Source organism: Ranitomeya variabilis, chromosome 7, assembly GCF_051348905.1.
Source record: "Ranitomeya variabilis isolate aRanVar5 chromosome 7, aRanVar5.hap1, whole genome shotgun sequence".
In the NCBI taxonomy this organism is placed as follows: Eukaryota; Metazoa; Chordata; class Amphibia; order Anura; family Dendrobatidae; genus Ranitomeya; species Ranitomeya variabilis.
Window position 1 is genome coordinate 229,169,773 of NC_135238.1, and position 6,000 is coordinate 229,175,772.

Below are 6,000 nucleotides of genomic sequence, written 5' to 3' on the forward strand. Positions count from 1 at the left end.
TGGGCTGGCAAAGCAGTGGGCTGGCAAAGCAGCAGCCTGAAATCAGCCATAAGAAGGGCATACAATGTCGCTGCTGTTGTGAGGAACACCTGGATGGCCTCTGTCCAGGGGATCTAAAGCTCAAAAACCTCGGGCCAGTAAGAGAGACTGCCCTTGGTGAGAATAACTCCCTTCCGCAAAAGTTTGTGTCTGTTCCAGTGCCTTCTGGGAGCTTTGGTGTGTTTAAGCTTCCTGTCATACAGAGTCGGTGTATGGTCTCCGTTCTGCAGCTCCAGAACCTGGTGTGGGCGTTGCCTGATAATGGCCGAGCCCTGCTAAAGAGCAGTCTAGTCCTGCAAGGATAACTACAGCTCCAAGTTGGAGCCTTATACACGAAGAAGTTAGTTTTCCGTATGCTGTCTGTTATGCCCATGGGTCATTCTAAGCCAAGGACTCTACCACCCGCTCTGGTCAAGAGTTCCAGTAAAGTGCTTCGTTTGAACTTACCCAGTCTTGAGAAGTGTCTGGTTCCCATGCATCAAAGACACTCAGCAGTGACATCTTCTTCAGCTGGTCTGCTAGTCGTGGAGTCAAGGTGTGCTGACGTCACCGAAGATGGGGAAACGGTGACTATGTCTCCACACATCTCCAGCGACTATAACAGTAAACAATTAGTTGTCGAGTCAAGGTGTGCTAATGTCACCGAAGATGGGAGAGCGGTGACGATCTCTCCTCACATCTCCTACGACTCTACTTGTAATCCGTTCCTAGGAACATCCGCGCTGTTTGGACAATTTCTTCTGAATAATGGGCAGAAGATGGTTCCTATGTTTATACCTTCAGCGTCCTTGTGGCCGGCTGGTGAAGACTTCAAAATAGAAGTTTGTTCACCTCAATTTTTCTCTGACCCGGTGGAGCTGATGCTCTCCACACTCATCTCTAATGACTTTTCCTGTGTTCAGTACTCTAGAACTTCTCTGCTACCTGAAAGTTTGTCTCTGGATATCGGGCAGAAGGTGTATCCTGTGAGTATTCCTTCGGCTTCCATGTGGCCGGCTGGTGAAGATAACAAGTCGGTAGCTTCCAAGTCCCTGCTTCTTGTCTACCCTGAGGAAATGGTCCAGTCCATTGAGAAAGCTAACCCCATTGGGTACAATGAGACTTTGCTATCCAAGATTTCTGAGGAAGCTAACCCTGCAGAGCACAAAGAGCCTTTGTTTTCTGAGATTCCTGGTGGCCCGCCTGCCTTATTCTACTCTAAAGATGTCATGTTGGCCAGGACTATGTGTGCTCCTATCCTTCTTCTACAAGTTATTCTGGTGGGCTTGAAGAAGAGGGGCCGTAAAGGCGGGGGTACTGTAACAACTCTGCTGGCATCACGGCATGGCCTCACATCTCTCACACTCTTACCCACTGCTCCAGGTCATGATGTGGTTTCTGTTTCATGCCAGCTCCATGTTCTGTGTCTCTGCTCTCTGCATGCTTCATGGCTTTGTGTATAGGGGGGCGGCACCTGCACTCTCTGGTTCTTATAGGAATCAGGTGCATCTGTCTAATCTGTTCCTGACCAATTACCAAGAGGCCTCCAGTATATAGTGCAGCTCCACCCAGTGTTCCTGGCCTGTGCAATGTGTTAGCTCAGTTAGTGTTTAGCTTCTGAGTTTGCCAGGCCTTGCTGTGAGTTACTCCCTCGCTGGAGGCTCTACTCTGTATTTTTGCCTTGGTCTTATTGTCCGCCCTCCAGGAGGCAGAATATCCTGGTCCCTGTGTCTTTGTCCTTGTGTCTTGTTCCATTTCCTTGTCTGTACTTAGTCTTATCTCTGTCTCCTTGTCTGCGGCTTCCTTCCCTGCTGTGTCTTTCCTTGTGTTCTCAGTCTGCTTACACTCTGCACTCTTGCAGCTCTGCCTGCTCTGTACCTTTGTGGCTTGTACCTCTGATCCGCACTCCTGCGGTTCTGCTCCATTCATCTCTGCTCCGCTCCCGTTGCTGTAAGAATCTCTTTCTGCAGCTCCTCTCCGCATTCCTTGTGGTTCTGCTCTGCTTTGCTTTTTATTGCTGCGCTATCTCTTGCTGCTCTACCTTTCCTATCCGCAGCCTTGCGGTTCTCTTCCTGTGTGAACAGGTCTCTACCTGTTCCTTCATTCTCCCTTCCTTCTGGTTTATTTCCATACCTACATCACCTGTGTGTAACAGGCCCCTACCTGTTCCTCCTCACTACATATCCGTACCTGCACCTCTAGTGTGAACAGGTCCCTACCTGTTCCTTCTTACACCACATCAACCAGTCCTGTGTTCTCTGCCGTGCCTGCCAATCCAGTGTTCCTGCCAATCCCGTGTTCCTGCCAGTCCTACCGTTCCTGCCGTGCCTTCCAGTCCTGTGTTTCCTGCCGTCCTAGCCAGTCCTGTGTTCCTGCCAGCCCTGTGATCTCTGCTGTCTCTGCCAGCCCTGTCTCAGCCGTGCCAGCCTACTCATCTGAGTTTCAGCCGTGCTCTTCTGCCAGTCCTGCCTGATGCCTGCACCAATCCTGGTGTTCCTGTCTCCCAAGTGGGATCAGCAGCCACAGCCAGACACCACCCTGGAGTAGCACCTGGCAGCTGCCTGCTGCACAAGCCTGACCTCACCATCAGAGGCTCCAGTGAAAACCCAGGCAGCTGTCATAGTCACGCCCTTTCCAGGGTAGTCTGGTTTGTGGCACAGTGGGGCCACAAACCCCCCCCCCCCCCCCCCCGAGCTCACGCCTACCAGTCAGGGCGCGAGCGTGACAGTAGAAAGCAGCAGCATAGAGGACGTTACGTTGTATTACTGAGCGGCGTGGCTGTGAACCTATCTCAGGGGTGAGATAAACACTTATAAGAAAGCAGCATTAAGATCTGTGTCGCTAACTCTCTTGGAAAGCTTCTCCCACTTCATAGACCTCAATAGGCGGCTGTGATCTGATACCTCAGTGAACTAGCAGTCTGTCTTAGCGTGACCTATAGTCACTGTTTTTAATTGTTCAGGAGGCAGGGCAAGAAGAAGTGGCTCATAAGTGGAAAAAGAATCAGATTTCTCTTAGATACATTACAAAGTTTCTCACCTTTGCTTATGTCATTGATTTACGTAAGGTTTGTAGAAACGATGTTCACCATTCAAGTATTAATGTGCAGAAGGATTGTCAGCTGCGTGTAAAGTATAAGTAACTTGGAAAATTTCTCTTAATCTTCTTTGGTGTGGAGACATTTTTTTATGGCCTAACCACTGTAGCGTTAGAAACAACCACATATTAACAAGGGAGACATCAGGCTGATTCTGCAGAAAAAACATCTGCTTCCCGAAGCATCTAATTTATATCATAAGCAAGCGCTATAAGCGCGGCCGTGCCGGACTGGTGGAGTGTTACTGGGTGCAGAAGTGTAAAGTGCGCGGTATAAATACAATGAATTATAAATTAGGTGCGGCTCAGCAGACATGTCAGACGTTCCCATTGTCTCCGCTACACGACAAACGCTGAGCTCAAAGCGGAGAGCAAGGACCCCGTGTGAACCTGGCCCTAGACATCTGCCTGCTCGGAAATGTATTCCACTGATTCATTCCCTCCTCGTCTTCGGGTGACGGGAAAGTGACAACTCCTGTGGGCATGAGGTTCCCGCGCATCTGGGATCAAAGCAGAAGCGACGGCAAAACTTTGGGATTACCTTCCATTAGTATTTTTCTCCATTAAAGGGAACCTGTCACCCCCAAAATCAAAGATGAGCTAAGCCCACCGGCATCAGGGGCTTATCTACAGCATTCTGTAAAGCATTCTGTAATGGTGTAGATAAGCCCCCGATGTGTCCTGAAAGATGAGAAAAAGAGGTTAGATTATAGTCACCCAGGGGAGGTCCCGCTGCGGTCCGGTCTGATGGGCATCGCGGTCCGGTCCGGCGCCTTCTATCTTCTTACGATGACGTCCTCTTCTTGTCTTCACACTGCGGCTCCGGCGCAGGCGTACATTGTGTGTCCTGTTGAGAGCAGAGCAAAGTACTGCAGTGCGCAGGCGCTGGGCCTCTCTGACCTTTCCCGGCACCTGTGCACTGCAGTACTTTGCTCTGCCCTCAACAGGGAGATAAAATACGCCTGCGCCGGAGCCGCAGCAAGAAGAGAAGAAGAGAATGTCATCGTAAGAAGATGGGAGGCCCCGGACCGTTACACCCATCGGATCGGACCACAGAGGGACCGCCCCTGGGTGAGTATAATCTAACCTCTTTTTCTCATCGTTCAGGATACATCGGGGGCTTATCTACAGCATTTTAGAATGCATTACAGAATGCTGGACATAAGCCCCTGATGCTGGTGGGCTTAGCTCATCTTCGATTTTGGGATTTTGGGGGTGACAGGTTCCCTTTAACCCCTTTCTGACCTCGGATGGGATAGTACATCCGAGGTCAGAAGCCCTTCTTTGATGCGGGCTCCGGCGGTGAGCCAGCATCAAAGCCGGGACAAGTCAGCTGACATGTGCCCGCAATAGGCGCGGGCAGAATCGCGATCTGCCTGCGCCTATTAACTAGTTAAATGCTGCTGTCAAACGCAGACAGCGGCATTTAACAGGCGCTTCCAGCCGGGCAGCCGGGAATGACGGCATCGCCGACCCCCGTCACATGATCGGAGGTCGGCGATGCTTCAGTATTGTAACCATAGAGGTCCTTGAGACCTCTATGGTTACAGATCCCCGGCAGCTGTGAGCGCCACCCTGTGGACGGCGCTCACAGGACACCTGATTTTCTGCTGCATAGCAGCGAACATCAGATCGCTGCTATGTAGCAGAGCCGATCGTGCTGTGCCTGCTTCTAGCCTCCCATGGAGGCTATTGAAGCATGGCAAAAGTAAAAAAAAAGGTAAAAAAAAATGTGAAAAAAAAATTTAAAAAAATATAAAAGTTTAAATCACCCCCCTTTCGCCTCAATCAAAATAAATCAATAAAAAAAAAATCAAACCTACACATATTTGGTATCGCCACGTTCAGAATCGCCCGATCTATCAATAAAAAAAAAGATTAACCTGATCGCTAAACAGCGTAGCGAGAAAAAAATTCGAAACACCAGAATTAAGTTTTTTTGGTCGCCGCGACATTGCATTAAAATGCAATAACGGGCGATCAAAAGAACGTATCTGCACCAATATGCTATCATTAAAAACGCCAGCTTGGCACGCAAAAAATAAGCCCTCAACCGACCCCAGATCATGAATAATGGAGACGCTACGAGTATCGGAAAATGGCGCAATATTTTTTTTTTATTTTTTTTTTTTTTAGCAAAGTTTGGAATTTTTTTTCACCACTTAGGTAAAAAATAACCTAGTCATGTTAGGTGTCTATGAACTCGTACTGGCCTGGAGAATCATAATGGCAGGTCAGTTTTAGCATTTAGTGAACCTAGCAAAAAAGGCAAACAAAAAACAAGTGTGGGACTGCACTTTATTGCAATTTCACTGCACTTGGAATTTTTTTCCCATTTTCTAGTACACGACATGCTAAAACCAATGATGTTGTTCAAAAGTACAACTCGTCCTAGTGCTAACTATAGACCACCTCACTCATGGCTCTCTAGAAAGTCACCAGATTGCCAATAGTTAATATGGTATGTCTGCCTATAGATAGATAGAAAGATAATAGGTATATTTACACTGGTCAACACAATTTTTCTGGCAAAAGGTTTAAAAACATATTTTAAGTCAATTTTGGCTGCTGATTATGAATATGAACTCCATTTTTGGCTATCACATCAGGATTTCGAGATATTTTCAATTTTTTATGAAAATTACTCCTAATGTTTTATGATAAAAACCCTTGATTTTCGATACTACATTGTATATTTTTAATCAAGGAATAACAAAGATTACAAAGTCTATGTACAGCAAATCAAATATACTTACAGAACTAAACTACAAAATATAAAAACACATATATATAGCACACAGATGAATGGCAAATGGCAGTTATTTGAACTTTCTTTTCTTGGCTGATCTGTGATGTACGGCTTCTGGGTTGTCTCTCATCAAGCTC